We start from the raw sequence: 16640 nt of genomic DNA on the forward strand, positions 1-16640 counted from the left end.
AACAGATTGTTGTTCAACATTCATTACTCGTTAAAACATCACACTCTTACTTATTTTATCTGGACAAACTGAGCATCATTAGAAAGATTTAAGACTCGATAGTGTTTATGATAAAACTCAAACAGAGAGAAAGAGAGATCTGGGTCTCCTCTTCCTGATTTGCGTCAGTAATGTACGCAAGTCTCATTCGCTGTTACAGCTGTCAATCATCTCACGTGGTTCAACGTGACAATAATCCTGCCCTTCTGCATGACGCGGTCCTGTTATCCGTGATAACAAAGCTAAGACACATCTCTTCACCTGAAACAAGAAGCTAATAAATGCACGATTTCGAGTATATGTGGTTTGTGTGTGATTTTCGTGCAATTTTGGGTATTTTCATATGAATTAAGAATGTTTACAGTATTGCCAAGCAAGGTGTAGCCATTAGCTGCATATAAATTGCTTTATTATACCATATTTCAACATCTTTTTATGACTTAAAACCATTTTAAACCGCGACCGGAATATGGTACAAATATCCTATCTTACTCGATGGTGGTTTAAAGTGAGCTTTAAGTAAAAGTTTAATATTAATATTTTAAATTGTATCGTGTAGCTTGATGCTACTTGCTCTAATCCACCTGCTGCAGGAGCTATTCTATTCCATAATCTTATTTGTTAAAACATCTATATATTTTCTAATGAGACTTAGGATCAAGGTGGATCTTGATACTATGTACAAACTAAACCACCTGGATCCTAGAACTGCGGTCCTGAAACAGCAGCCGCCGCTATATCATCCAGTTCGGTAGGTGGCGCTGTCACAAAAAACTAGGGTCCTAAAACTGCGGTCCTAAAACTGGGGTCCTAAAACTGCAGCCTCCGGTTGTGCAGGAATATACTACTGGGGTCTTTTTTTGCTCCTGTATTAATGTGAAAAGCCTCGTCATCCCGAACGCTAGATGGCGCACTAACGACTGCTCCTCGCGGTGGATTATGGGTAACATCCGCTGCGTGCTGCTGCTGATCTGCCATTTTGTTGTGGAGATCAGAGAGCAGGGGACGCGGCGTACATTATCCTGTAAATGAATAATACAACTCTCTTATAGTGGATCAGAGCTAGAGCCGAGGCACGATGCTTTCCGCTGCCCAGTTACTCGATGAGTTAATGGGCCGGGACCGGAACCTGGCTCCGGATGAGAAGCGCTGTAATGTACGCTGGGATGATGAGACTGTAAGTGAGATGACGGCTAAACAGCGGCCGCGATTCATTTATTACACACACACAACTCTGTAGGTCACTAAACGACTTAATGAACGTGTGTGTGTGTGTGTTAGTTTATATATAAACTGATCTGAGCGATGCCTGGTTTGCTAGTTTGTCTCGGTTGTTTGGGTCAGTTAGCAGCGCGCGAGGCTCGTGCTCATTGTTGAACACATGCGCGCGCAGCGTCCCGCCTTCATCTACAGTGTTTGCCGAGACAAATCACTTTTATTAACGCGCAAAGTATAAAACTTTTACGTGTAACTACTAGTAGTGCTGGGTATTATTGACACAAACCTCACGATTTGTTTCGATTTCGATGAATAATCTTGCGATTCAGAAGTCACTCAGTTAATGCTGTTAACTATTTAGGGAACCCTGTGTTTAACTTTAACCGTTAATAGTTACGTAGCAACTGATTTGTACACAAACATTTGGAGGCCGCGTTTTGCTCAACTCGCTTTACATATACTGCAGTTATTGCTGCTACTGTGAAATCATATAAAACTGGATTATTTTCGGTGTTTTAACTTCGATGATGACAGTCTGTTTGGAAAAGTACAGTTTAGCATACTTTTAAAACCACTGAAGTAATCAATATACTTTAAAAGTGCGAACTGAATGTAATTTCATGTCAACTTTGCATGTTATGTGCAAGCAAGTTAACATGTCTTAGTTTAAATTGATATTAAATGCAATTAGTGGAACTTAAAGGATTATCACGCTGGAAAGGTCACGGGTCACGTCATCTATATAAGTTATTTGTCTGTGTACTCCGGTTCAAAAAAGTAGCGAAGTGCGAAAAACTCCATCTCATTTTCTCCTCCAACTTCAAAATCGCCCGACATCTTTGTTTAAATTTATTATTTAAAAAAAATTTGTGACCATTCCAACATGACGTAATATGTAACGCATCTCAGAGATGGTACAAGACGGGCATTTGTGGTTAAAAAGTGTGTGTGTGTGTGTGTGTGTATATATATATATATATATATATAGAGAGAGAGAGAGAGAGAGAGAGAGAGAGAGAGAATGACCTATCGTTTCTCTAGATGAGACCCTTATTTCTCGACTGGGATCGTGTCGAGACTTTGAAGTTGCATTGACACAGACATTTGATCCTTCTTTGAACATGTGGATTATGGGTGAATACGTCCTCATGAATACGTCCTCATTCTGTTTAGAAACCGTTCATGTTTTATAGTAAACTTATTTTATTGTTTCATAAGTTATGAAAATATTTAAGTCTTCTGACTTAAATTTGTTTGCAACGTTAAATTTTTTTTCCCATTTATACTCAATTTACTGAACAATTTAATATTGAAGTATAATGAATGATGAGGGGGTGGATGTGGCAGATTTCCTCTGAGTAATCTATAGACCATTAGTTTTGGTCTCTGAAGCGTCCTCTAACTCTGAAGCGCCTCTAACTCTGAAGCGCCCTCTAACTCTGAAGCGCCCTCTAACTCTGAAGCGTCCTCTATCTCTGAAGCGCCCTCTGACTCTGAAGCGTCCTCTAACTCTGAAGCGTCCTCTAACTCTGAAGCGTCCTCTAACTCTGAAGCGTCCTCTAACTCTGAAGCGTCCTCTATCTCTGAAGCGCCCTCTGACTCTGAAGCGTCCTCTAACTCTGAAGCGTCCTCTAACTCTGAAGCGTCCTCTATCTCTGAAGCGTCCTCTGACTCTGAAGCGCCTCTGACTCTGAAGCGCCTCTGACTCTGAAGCGTCCTCTAACTCTGAAGCGTCCTCTATCTCTGAAGCGCCCTCTAACTCTGAAGCGTCCTCTAACTCTGAAGCGTCCTCTAACTCTGAAGCGTCCTCTAACTCTGAAGCGTCCTCTAACTCTGAAGCGTCCTCTATCTCTGAAGCGCCCTCTGACTCTGAAGCGTCCTCTAACTCTGAAGCGTCCTCTAACTCTGAAGCGTCCTCTATCTCTGAAGCGTCCTCTGACTCTGAAGCGTCCTCTAACTCTGAAGCGCCTCTGACTCTGAAGCGTCCTCTAACTCTGAAGCGTCCTCTAACTCTGAAGCGTCCTCTATCTCTGAAGCGCCCTCTGACTCTGAAGCGTCCTCTAACTCTGAAGCGCCTCTGACTCTGAAGCGTCCTCTGACTCTGAAGCGTCCTCTAACTCTGAAGCGTCCTCTAACTCTGAAGCGTCCTCTGACTCTGAAGCGTCCTCTAACTCTGAAGCGTCCTCTAACTCTGAAGCGTCCTCTATCTCTGAAGCGCCCTCTGACTCTGAAGCGTCCTCTAACTCTGAAGCGCCCTCTAACTCTGAAGCGCCCTCTAACTCTGAAGCGCCTCTAACTCTGAAGCGTCCTCTAACTCTGAAGCGTCCTCTGACTCTGAAGCGTCCTCTAACTCTGAAGCGTCCTCTAACTCTGAAGCGTCCTCTATCTCTGAAGCGCCCTCTGACTCTGAAGCGTCCTCTAACTCTGAAGCGCCCTCTAACTCTGAAGCGCCCTCTAACTCTGAAGCGCCTCTAACTCTGAAGCGTCCTCTATCTCTGAAGCGCCCTCTGACTCTGAAGCGTCCTCTATCTCTGAAGCGCCTCTAACTCTGAAGCGTCCTCTGACTCTGAAGCGCCCTCTAACTCTGAAGCGTCCTCTGACTCTGAAGCGTCCTCTAACTCTGAAGCGTCCTCTGACTCTGAAGCGTCCTCTATCTCTGAAGCGTCCTCTGACTCTGAAGCGCCTCTAACTCTGAAGCGTCCTCTGACTCTGAAGCGTCCTCTAACTCTGAAGCGCCCTCTAACTCTGAAGCGCCCTCTAACTCTGAAGCGCCTCTAACTCTGAAGCGTCCTCTATCTCTGAAGCGTCCTCTGACTCTGAAGCGTCCTCTATCTCTGAAGCGTCCTCTGACTCTGAAGCGTCCTCTAACTCTGAAGCGCCTCTAACTCTGAAGCGCCTCTAACTCTGAAGCGTCCTCTAACTCTGAAGCGTCCTCTATCTCTGAACCGTCCTCTGACTCTGAAGCGTCCTCTATCTCTGAAGCGTCCTCTGACTCTGAAGCGCCCTCTAACTCTGAAGCGTCCTCTAACTCTGAAGCGTCCTCTAACTCTGAAGCGTCCTCTAACTCTGAAGCGTCCTCTAACTCTGAAGCGCCTCTAACTCTGAAGCGTCCTCTAACTCTGAAGAGTCCTCTAACTCTGAAGCGCCTCTGACTCTGAAGCGTCCTCTATCTCTGAAGCGCCTCTAACTCTGAAGCGTCCTCTGACTCTGAAGCGTCCTCTGACTCTGAAGCGCCCTCTAACTCTGAAGCGCCTCTGACTCTGAAGCGTCCTCTGACTCTGAAGCGTCCTCTAACTCTGAAGCGTCCTCTAACTCTGAAGCGTCCTCTGACTCTGAAGCGTCCTCTAACTCTGAAGCGCCTCTGACTCTGAAGCGTCCTCTGACTCTGAAGCGTCCTCTGACTCTGAAGCGTCCTCTGACTCTGAAGCGTCCTCTGACTCTGAAGCGTCCTCTGACTCTGAAGCGTCCTCTGACTCTGAAGCGTCCTCTGACTCTGAAGCGTCCTCTGACTCTGAAGCGCCTCTAACTCTGAAGCGTCCTCTAACTCTGAAGCGCCTCTAACTCTGAAGCGTCCTCTATCTCTGAAGAGTCCTCTAACTCTGAAGCGCCTCTGACTCTGAAGCGTCCTCTAACTCTGAAGCGCCTCTGACTCTGAAGCGTCCTCTGACTCTGAAGCGTCCTCTAACTCTGAAGCGTCCTCTAACTCTGAAGCGTCCTCTAACTCTGAAGCGTCCTCTGACTCTGAAGCGTCCTCTAACTCTGAAGCGTCCTCTGACTCTGAAGCGTCCTCTGACTCTGAAGCGTCCTCTAACTCTGAAGCGTCCTCTAACTCTGAAGCGTCCTCTGACTCTGAAGCGTCCTCTGACTCTGAAGCGCCTCTGACTCTGAAGCGTCCTCTAACTCTGAAGCGTCCTCTGACTCTGAAGCGTCCTCTGACTCTGAAGCGTCCTCTAACTCTGAAGCGTCCTCTAACTCTGAAGCGTCCTCTGACTCTGAAGCGTCCTCTGACTCTGAAGCGCCTCTGACTCTGAAGCGTCCTCTAACTCTGAAGCGCCTCTGACTCTGAAGCGTCCTCTAACTCTGAAGCGTCCTCTAACTCTGAAGCGTCCTCTGACTCTGAAGCGTCCTCTAACTCTGAAGCGCCTCTGACTCTGAAGCGTCCTCTGACTCTGAAGCGTCCTCTGACTCTGAAGCGTCCTCTGACTCTGAAGCGTCCTCTGACTCTGAAGCGTCCTCTGACTCTGAAGCGCCTCTGACTCTGAAGCGTCCTCTGACTCTGAAGCGCCTCTACTCTGAAGCGTCCTCTAACTCTGAAGCGTCCTCTAACTCTGAAGCGTCCTCTGACTCTGAAGCGTCCTCTAACTCTGAAGCGTCCTCTGACTCTGAAGCGTCCTCTAACTCTGAAGCGTCCTCTGACTCTGAAGCGCCTCTAACTCTGAAGCGTCCTCTAACTCTGAAGCGCCTCTAACTCTGAAGCGTCCTCTGACTCTGAAGCGTCCTCTGACTCTGAAGCGCCTCTGACTCTGAAGCGTCCTCTGACTCTGAAGCGTCCTCTGACTCTGAAGCGTCCTCTGACTCTGAAGCGTCCTCTGACTCTGAAGCGTCCTCTAACTCTGAAGCGCCTCTGACTCTGAAGCGCCTCTGACTCTGAAGCGTCCTCTAACTCTGAAGCGTCCTCTGACTCTGAAGCGTCCTCTGACTCTGAAGCGCCTCTGACTCTGAAGCGTCCTCTAACTCTGAAGCGTCCTCTAACTCTGAAGCGTCCTCTAACTCTGAAGCGTCCTCTAACTCTGAAGCGTCCTCTAACTCTGAAGCGTCCTCTAACTCTGAAGCTTCCTCTAACTCTGAAGCTTCCTCTGACTCTGAAGCGTCCTCTGACTCTGAAGCGCCCTCTAACTCTGAAGCGTCCTCTGACTCTGAAGCGTCCTCTGACTCTGAAGCGCCTCTAACTCTGAAGCTTCCTCTGACTCTGAAGCGTCCTCTGACTCTGAAGCGTCCCCTACACTTGCACTTTAGGTTGAAAAGTTGAAGAGCCCTGACACACATCAAATAAATGTTTTCATTTTGTGTCTGTACAGTTGCTTTTGAATCTGCCTATGAGGGTCAAATTGAACCTCAAACATCAAGATTGAATAAAAATTATGTATGCACATTTCACACACATCAGTGTGTTGAAACTGAACATAAATGAGAAAAATCACAAAATTACAAAAAAACAACGGTTTAATATTATTTCAGGTAACTTGAAATCATTTTTACCATCTGTGGCAGACAAAATATTTTTTCTGAATTGAAATAAGTGGGGGAAAGCTCCTTTTTAGCTTAATAGGGTAGTAAATGACCAAAATATAATCGAGAAATGTTATTTTGGGTCTGTTCAGTTGCTTTGGACTGTTAAAATATGTGGGTCGAATCGGTCAAAGGGTTTATTGTCATATGCACAGTGAGGAAAACAAGTTTCCCTGTACATTGAAATTATTTATTTGCTGTCCACAGTGAATGCCAAGACAAGTGCAAAGAATAAAAACAAAAACAAAACACATACACACACACACACAAACAAAATAAAAAATACTGTAGAATAAGAATTAGACTGTATTAAAATATAGTACATCTTTGTAAGCAAATGTGCAATATTGACTATATGAAAAAACAGTAATACATTAAAGTGCAATTTGAGCGCAGCTCCATGATAATTAACATTAACAGATGTGCAATTGATGCAACAATTAGCATCAATTCTGTGATATTCTATGAGACTATAGAATTCAATTCTATGAGACTATTCTATGATAGATACTGTAGATGAGACTAATGGCACTTTTCCACTGCATGGTACGGTACGGTTCGGTACGGCACGGCACGCTTTGGCGCTTTTCCACTGCATGGTACGGTACGGCTCGGTTCGGTACGGCTCACTTATGGCGCATTTCCACTGCATGGTATGGTACGGCACGGCTCGCTTCGGCTCGCTTTAAATGGTACCACCTCTGTTGAGGTTCCAAGCGTACCGTACCGATACTAAATGTGACGTGAAAACACTGCAGATCACTGATTGGTCAGACAGAATCGTCACTTCAGCGTCATTGTATTTGCTACACGAGACACTAAACCCGCTATATTTAAATAGCCAGACAACAGCAAACGCGGTAGCACCTGTTTTTTGAGTTTTTACTTGACAAAAAAAGTTAAAAAAAAAATCAAACAAGAAATGGCTGAATCGTGGTCAGTGGACGAGGTGCAGACGTTCCTCTCGTTGGTTGCCGAGGAGCGGAAGTAGCACAGCTACTATATTACACGGCTACCACCGGACCTACAATAACGATCAGTCCCACCCACTTTGAAGCGGTACTAACTGCAGTGGAAAAGCAACCGAGCTAAAGCGAACCGAACCGTGCCGTACCGAGTTGAGTCGTACCACGCAGTGGAAAAGCGAAGCGAGCCGAACCGTTCCGCGCCGTGTTGAACCGTACCGAGCCGAACCGAGCCGTACCATGCAGTGGAAAAGCGTCATAATCTGTGTCCACTGGCTATCTGTTTAAGAGTCTGATAGCTGAGGGGTAAAACGAGTTCCTAAATCTGGAAGTCCTGCACTTCACACTGCTATACTTCCGTCCCGAGGGTAGAAGTGTGAACAGCCCATGCTGGGGGTGGGTATAGGGTCCTTAATGATGGAGGCAGCTCTCCTGTGGACTCTGCGATGGTAGATGGCCTGCAGAGAAGGCAGTGGAGTCCTGATGATCTTCTCAGCCGTCTTCACAATTCTCTGCAGACGTTTGCGGTCCATCACAGTGGTGTTTCCATACCACACAGTGATGCAGCTGGTCAAGACGCTCTCCACAACACAGCTGTAGAAGTTATTGAGGATCTTAGTTGACATACCAAACTTCCTCAGTCTCCTCAGGAAGTACAGCCACGTTTGTCCCTTCTTAACCAGCTGGGTGGTATTGAGTGTCCAGGTGAGGGCCTTACTGATGTGGACCACCAGATATTTAAAACTACTCACCCTCTTTACTTCTTCTAATATTAACAGCTCTCGGGTAAACAGTGGCTGATGAGTTCTCTTCTTTTTCCTCATATCCACTATCATCTCCTTTCTCTTGTCCGTGTTGAGGGTAAGGTCGTTGTCCTCACTCCATGTTACAAGACTGGCCACCACCCTCCTGTAGGCTGCTTCATCCCCGCCAGTGATGCGTCCTATCTCTACGGTGTCGTCAGCGAACTTCAAGACGACATTGTCCTTGTGGGAGTAGTGTGTAGATAACCTATAAATATGTTAATAAGTAAAAATCTAAACTGGTCAAATTGACCCACAACATAACACGAGGGTTAAACGTGCTACTATCATCCCATTGTTAAAAAGACCCAATCTTTAAATTGATGAGCCAAACAATTTTAGATTCATCTCTAAATTGCCTTTTTAAAGTCGGCATGAAATCAAAATTGACCCTATTTACTTTGTTAGCGGATATTACTAGTCTTGTGGTGAACAATTAATCCGTGCAAGTTAATACACGGAAAAAATTGTTTGCCGAAGTTATCTTTAATCAAAGTCTGAAAAGTTACTTCCGGGTCTGGAATGGTTATTTTTTCTGATGACGTAGGCTTGAGAACTTGGGTTGTTTAAACGCTTAGCCACTCCCCTCAAACCGTTACTCTGCTATGGGTGAGAGATGGAGAGGAGGAGCGCTGAAGTAAAACCCTGCCCTCTGTTCAATATTCCGTTTCACTCGGAAATGCGTCACAACACTTGAGAAAAGTCGTTTGCAACTTACGGTTCACGCGGACTTTAATCTAAGGTCTTTGAAAAAGTGGTTCTTAAACAACTCCAAGCTTATATGACTTTTTAACTCATTAGCTGAGACCTTTCAGTCTGGTTTTAAGTCCTTCCATGTTGTTGAAAGTGTTTAGTGACATTTTTGGCATTGGACAACGATGAAAAAATGGACAGACAAATAAATTACGTTCTAAGATATTTTAGCTTAAACAAAAAAAGGATGTTTTATCTGCCGTTGACTTTGAGAAAGTGATCACAGCGGTCGTATTCACACGAATGGACTACTGCAATTCACTTTACTATGGAATTGATGGCAGAGCGATAACACACTGTAAGAAATTATAGTCTGCCCCAATCCAACTTCCACTCCAATACATACATTTATATCAAAATGTTCCTTCACTTAAAAGAGCTTAATTATCATATAGAGAAAATTACATCCGATCTCAGTAATATGTATAATTGTATCACAGAGGGCAACCAACCACCATTTTGATTACAGGGACTTCAAATAGCTTCTTGACACCTTAAACATTTGACCGTTCTGTTTCAACACAAGATCAAAGATGTGATCACTTCAGATAGATTGTATCACCTAAACCTTTTGCTGTTCTGATTTCATTTACATTAAGAGTTGACCATTTGGGTTGATTACATCCTGAACAAATGGTAATCAAATGTAGAATGGGAATGGGTGTATTAAAATACAGACCACAGCTGTTACAATGAGAGCAACTTCATTTACATTAACAGGATAAAAGGTTTAAGATTTGGATGTTCTGGGTTCATTCTGACGCCGGTGAACCCAAGGTGCTTTTGTGTAGGCTACTTTGTTACTACTTTGCTGTAATAAACTTCATTTTTTGAGATCTTCGACGTCCACATAACTTTTTCTTTCAACACCTACAGAAAATACAGAATGCAGCTCAAGTCTACTAAGAAATATGAATCAGTTACAGCGCTACTAATTCAGCTGAAATGAAATGACTACCCGTTCGGTATAGAATTATCTATGAGATTATATTACTTGTTTTGGTTACTCAATCTTGCTCCTGCTTACCTTTCTAGTATGCTGTTAGTCTGCACTTCATCTAAATCTTTGAGGTCGGAGAATCAAAATCTTCTCTGTGTTGCCAGGAAAAAATATAAACGGAAGTTGGTTCCAAACTCTGGAACGATCTCATTCTTTCTGTTCAACCAATTCATTGCCCAAGTTTAAAGTTATGTTAAAAACTAATCTTTTAAACACCTTTTGGGAACTTCCATGGATCAGGTGACAATCATTACTGTCTATGTTAGTGTTTTTTATTTTATTTTTTTGCATGTTGTCTAAGTGTTTGGTCTTGTGATTGTGAAGCTGCACTTTGGGCAACATCTGTTGTATTAAATTGTGCTATAAAAATAAAAAGAAAGAAAAAAGAAGGCAGAATCAGAGGGAAGGAGTATCCAGTGGAGCCGGAGGCGTGGATGGCCGCAGCAAAACCAGGGTGACGATGGAGCAAGAATGAGCCGAAGGAACGAGGGAGCATTAGTGATGATGGATGTATTTAAATACATGACATACAAGTTTCAATAGAAATTATATTAGAGTATATTTTAGTTTAACGATGAATGTGTTCAGTACATTCATCAGTACACTTAACCATATTTCAAAGACAACAGAAGTAATAATACATGGTAAATTATAATACTGTCATAGTGTTGGTGGTAGTAGTAAAACACACTAGGATATAACAGAAAAACTATTTTATACAATATAACTCAGGACACAACATCAACAAGTCCCGAACACTGAACAGAAATATCTCAGAGCTTAAATACACCGGGAGAGTAATATCTGATATTCAGCTGAACAGAAACAGGAGCGTGGAACTAATTAACAACCAAGGAAAAAAACTAGGGAACACATGAAGGCAAAACAGGGACAGAACACGGTGAAAACCAAACCAAAACTAAACAATAATGTTACAAATATGATCCTTTAATTGCAAATGACATGCAATTGTCTGAAAACATTACATTCAGTTCACACGTGTATTCTTTTAGAGTACATTATTTCTGTAATACGTTTATTTTTTTAAAGTATGCTAAAGTGTACTTCTTTTTCACGAGGGTTCTCAAGGTCACAAACTGTTTGTTCATTGCTTCCAGGTCATACATTACCTTTAAAAAAATCATTGATAATATTAAATTATTTACTTCACTGAATTCCCACATTGACAGCATTAGCATCATCACGCCAATATCACTTTGTGTCTGAGTTTAAGACTTGGACTGAAGCTCAGAGACTCTGCAGAGAGAATTACACTGATCTGGCCACCGGTGATAACATGGAGGAAGTGAACAGTCTGATTAACACGCTTAATGGGACTTACAGCGACTCAGCCTGGATTGACTGGATGATGATCTGAACAGCTGGAGATGGTCATTGGAAGACAAGGATTTCTATCAGGAAGGAGAGAGAGATTTCAGAAACTGGTATCATGAACCAGTGTGGGGAAATCAACTGAGTGCTTACATGGATTTTAAGGGGAAATGGTTTGATTGCTCATGTGACAATAATTTCAGATTTGTTTGATGATGGTATGGGCGTTCCAATTGAAAAATGCTCTTTAAATGTACATATTGTTTTTTCTTTTAAGTAAATCATTCATCAATAATTTAAAGTTTCAGCTCAATAAACATGACTGTCAGTGTTGTGTATAGCAGGGGTTGGTCACCTATGGAGGGTTCATCGTCGGCACGTGAGCAAAAAGCGAGAGAGGTGTGTATGTAATTCAGATAAAGTACCTCGTACCTGGGTCATTCTATTGAAATGTCCATTTTTCTGTCCCTAGCCTTTACAGAAATATTACACTTAAAAAACACTTTACAGTTACAATTTCTTTACATTTTTTAATAAAACGATATATGTTAATTGAACAATTACACCTTCTTGAGCCATCTTTTGAGGTCAAAAACTGGTTTTTACACCATTTATAATGTATACATAACTATCTAATATATTATATAAATGAAAATCACACTGATGACATCACATGACTTCCTCCTTCCAATTTCCTGAGTATCTATGAAGAAAGGCCCATAGTAAATCCACTGTCTCCTTTCAGTTATCAGACATTTTCTCATTTATCTCATGATTTCATATGAAGCTTTTAGTTGATCTCACTGGTGTGACCTACTTTACTGTTAGGGAATTGTTAGAGAGAAAAAAACCTAGAATACAAATGGATTAAACTACTTAATTTAGTTAGTATACCATGATTGACAACATGGGGTTTGATACCTTGCAGCAGACATTTTGTAGATGAATTTTTCATGAAAATTGTCACTGGTGTTACTGTCACTGGTGTCACCTTTCTTATGGGTAACACCAGTGACTCCCATTTATAGATGAACTTTATTCAAAGCCATTCATTTAGATTGTATACCACATGTAACAATTTAGTCTCATCTACTTAATTATAGTTGAAGAATAATGATCTTTGGTCTTATGCATGTCATTGGTGATGTATTGTGTCACTGGTGTTACTGTCTTTTTTTCTGTCACATTAAATACAATGTCACTTGTGAAATTATGATAATGTTACATCCATTTAATTCTGCTACACTCAAAAGTTAAGATTTAAAGGATTGCATCATTACTTGATTTTAACTGGTTTTCAAATATTTGCATTGTTATAGCCTAGCAAATACATGGTTGTGCAAACGAACTAACCTCATTCAAGCACACTTTTAACAAACCTGGTTAAAATAAATAAAACATAATCTCCCTATTTCTTGCATTATTATAATTTTTCGGTAACTCTGACTACTGAAAAAAAAAAAGTGCTGAAAAAAATTATAATAATATTTCATAAAAACCTTTAATATTGCCAAAGAATTAAAGGGGTCATGACATGAGAAACCAAATTTGCCTTGATCTTTTGGTATATAAGAGGTCTTTGTACCATTAAAACGTCCTGCAAGTTTCATAGCTTAAGACGTCCTCCCCATTATAAACGAATCATTTATTTAATCAAGCTCTAAATACAGCTCGTTCTGGATCCATGGTAAGAAGTGACGTCACGGTACGAAGTGACGTACCAGCGTTTGCATAATGACCGCCTCCAGCACGAGACAACTACGCTTTAAGCGCAAGGCAACTACGCTCATTTCGTATCGTTGTCGCGCCCGCGCGCTGCACGCCTCACAAGTGTTCAGTCGACGGACAGCGAGTGGGTCTGTGTACAGGGAAATCACGATGCCGCAGATGTGCTGTTCCTGGCTGTGGACAAACAACATCTTTGAATACGCTGCGAAAGATCCAGACATCAGGGGGAAATGGATGCACTTTATTTTTTGCGGACGTCTCAGTCACGGCAGTGTTAGTTTAAGCGTTTGTTCTGTACATCTGAAGGATGACTGTTTTGAGCTTTGCCAGAAAACTGTTGCTCAAAGATAAGTCCGTGGCGACTATTCTTGGCTCAACATCGACGACGCAAACTGTAAGTAATGTATTTAAAACTTTAAACTACTTTTTAAATACGCTGAAAGATCCAGTCGTCAGGGAAAAATGGATGCACTTTATGTTTTGCGGACGTCCCAGTCACGGCAGTGTTCTATACATTTGAAGGATGACTGTTTTGAGGAAAAAATCCCAATATGATGCTTGGCTTTGCCAGAAAACTGTTGCTCAAAGATAAGTCCGTGCCGAATATTCTGGGCTCAACAACGACGACGCAAACTTACTTTTTACCATGGCTAATATAAGCACATTTGTATAAGAGAATCTTGACAATATGTCGCCTTTCTAGTAGGCCTACATGTGATAGAAAATTAAAAATGTTGCCTTTATCAATGCTGCATCTTCAAATATGGCCTGTGCATGCATTTTTGTCCGTGGTGCACCCTATCATTTCATTGGAATTAGTTAAATAATGTTAAACTGTTAGCAAATTAAGCTATAGGAAAATTATGTAACAATCCGTTTTCAAGTGTCTCGGGTTAATTTTTTTTTATTAATTCAAAATAGTTTCACTTTCCATGTGGACACGGGCTGATCCAGTCTTCGTTGTTGTGGTGATCGTTCATTTTCCTCTGATTCCGGCTCAAACATACAAGGTTTTATCATTGCAAGAGCCATCGCTTCGCATGCATCACCAGCTATATTAAACAGTTGCGCCGAATCCGCACAGGTTCTGGCTGGGGGCGTTAATAATTGATGCATAGGCACTGACGTTAGCCAATCATAACAGTGGGCGTTAACACTGAACTCTTAAAGGGGAAACACCCCCAAAACAGACTGTTTGAATCAGAGGATGAGAAACAGGGTGGGAAAAGGTCATAAATCACTACATTTTAAAAGTTTTTTGTAAAAAAAACTATAGTAATACTATATTTGCACCTAAGGGAACATAATAATAAAATAAAAAAAACCATGTCATGACCCCTTTAAGGTAACACCAGTGACAGAAAAATGGTACATGCGGTCTTTAAATAAATGCAGAAAAATATGCTGTCATGTGTTCATAAACTCAAGGAATGTAATAATGTGGTTTAAGTTTAAATGTTAGAAAGATAAATACATTTTAAGACATCTTGCCATACCAAAAGTGTACGTTTCTGTAGAATGACCCACCTGCATATCTGTATTTTGAAGAAATCATTCCTCATAGTAACACTGCTTGTTTTATTAAGAGATATAAATACTATTAAAGTGTGAGAATTAAACTGCACAAATCAATGAAAGCACGCAGCTCTGACAAACCATTAGCGTGACCACTGCACACACACACACACACACACACACACACACACACACACACAAACAATATTAACACAAACTTGCTTGAGAGGCTGTGTACGAATTGTATAGCTTAGGGATTCCACACTGTCCAAATGGCAATTCGTCTTTCAGTTTGAAAACTGATTTATTAATTTAGATTTTTGCTTAACCCTTAATAAACACTGATTGTATTATTCCACTTTTAAGTGGCATCCCTAGACACTAGTCCAGTGCAGTAGCCTATGCAGCAGAGAGAACTACAGAGAGCACGCAGCTCAACGTCGTCACGTTCAGATCGATCTGGGGAGGAGCTCACGAGCGGAACTCTCCTGTCAAAAGTGAAACCGAAAGCGATCATATCGGATGACTACACACCATTTCGGGTCAATCAAAATCGAACAATGTCTTCACGTGTGACGGTAAGTTCATTAAAACGTTTCACAGTTATACTATCAATGAGTAATATCAATTGTGTATAAGGCGTCTAAACAATTTGAACACGTTAAAGTTCGCTTCGCTTCGCTTCGCTTCGCTTCACTTCACTCCTGACAGTCTCACGGTAGAAACTAATGGCGGCACACCTGAGAAGCGCAGGGCGTTTAGGACAAACTCACAGCTACAGCACACTGACTGCGACTCTACTCGTGTGTTCAGTCCAAAAAAAAGTATGTAAATATAATCCTACAGGAAGTTCACTTAAAAAATGAAGGGGTAAACAAGTTTAAAGGCTAAGTTGCAGGTTAGAGTACCCAGTGAGCCAATGTATAGAAAAATAATGTAGGAACTATATTTAAATATAAACATATACTTATAAAACGCTATTTAGGCTTCTGGAGTCGTTTTTGTGAGAAAATGTTACTTCTGCATTTGAAAACCGCCAAACCGGAAGTGACGTAACATGAGGGAGAGCGGTCAAAGTAAACAATAGGAAAATTTGTTCTGATTATTGTATCTCATGTTGATAATAATAAAAAATAAAAAACAATAAAAAAAAACAAACAATAGGAAAGCAATGGATCGCAATGACAGTTCGGACGCTGAGGAAATTGTAGCCTAAATGTTTACTCGTATGACGGCCCTCAGCCATATAATTATGTGCCTCATAAGCCAAGAGAGTAGACAGGCCAGGATTAGACAAAACAACGGTCAGAGGAGACACATTGAGCTGTGGTGTGAGGAGAACAGGGCAGGAGTCGAGTCTCGATGAGAGAACAGTGTTACTAGCTTATAGATTTATTCACGTTAGCCGACGATATGTATAACACTATGCTCAGATCACAATATTGTACAGATTATTATCATGTATCAGGCAAAAGTAAAGCTATTATTTAGACCCTTACCTGCATGTGTTGTGTATGTCTGCCATTAGGAGACAGTTTCAAGAGGAAGAGGGACTTTATAGAACTTTATATGTAGAAATAGCCAACACAAACATTAAAATTCGGAGTACAGATTGAAAATGAACTTATTATATTATATTTATAATAAGTGTCGGCTGCAGACTAATAACAAACACATAAATGCATTACATTACAAGTTTATGTAGGATATGTTAATTAAATTAAGACAAGGCACATTAAGACAGGTACATATATATGCATTTGGTAAAACAGACGTACAATAAGTGATCTCTGACGGATCCGTGACTGTCATGTTTCCCGTCGGCGACCGAAACACAATCTGACGGCGGACCGGGCGACCCGATGAAGGAGCCGGGACAGTGTGCACATATCGCCGTCATCATATAACTCCATGACGCCGAGATTATAATAATCCGGTCTTTAGTGAACGCTACACACTACCTCGTTTTTCAAAGCAGATGCAGAAGTGAAGTCCCGT

At 41.8% G+C, this 16640-nt stretch overlaps 1 protein-coding gene across 1 annotated transcript in view; it reads left to right on the top strand.

Moving 5' to 3' along the window:
- Nucleotides 1-15129: 15129 nt before the first annotated feature.
- Nucleotides 15130-16640, top strand: part of LOC307003425 (uncharacterized protein) — a 55442-nt gene continuing 53931 nt past the window's right edge. The window contains exon 1 of the mRNA XM_079621788.1: nt 15130-15220. The gene's annotated coding sequence lies outside the window, so the exon portion shown is untranslated. The remainder of the gene's footprint in view (nt 15221-16640) is intronic.

This window comes from Phoxinus phoxinus (assembly GCF_949152265.1).
Source record: "Phoxinus phoxinus genome assembly, chromosome: 1".
Classification (NCBI taxonomy): Eukaryota; Metazoa; Chordata; class Actinopteri; order Cypriniformes; family Leuciscidae; genus Phoxinus; species Phoxinus phoxinus.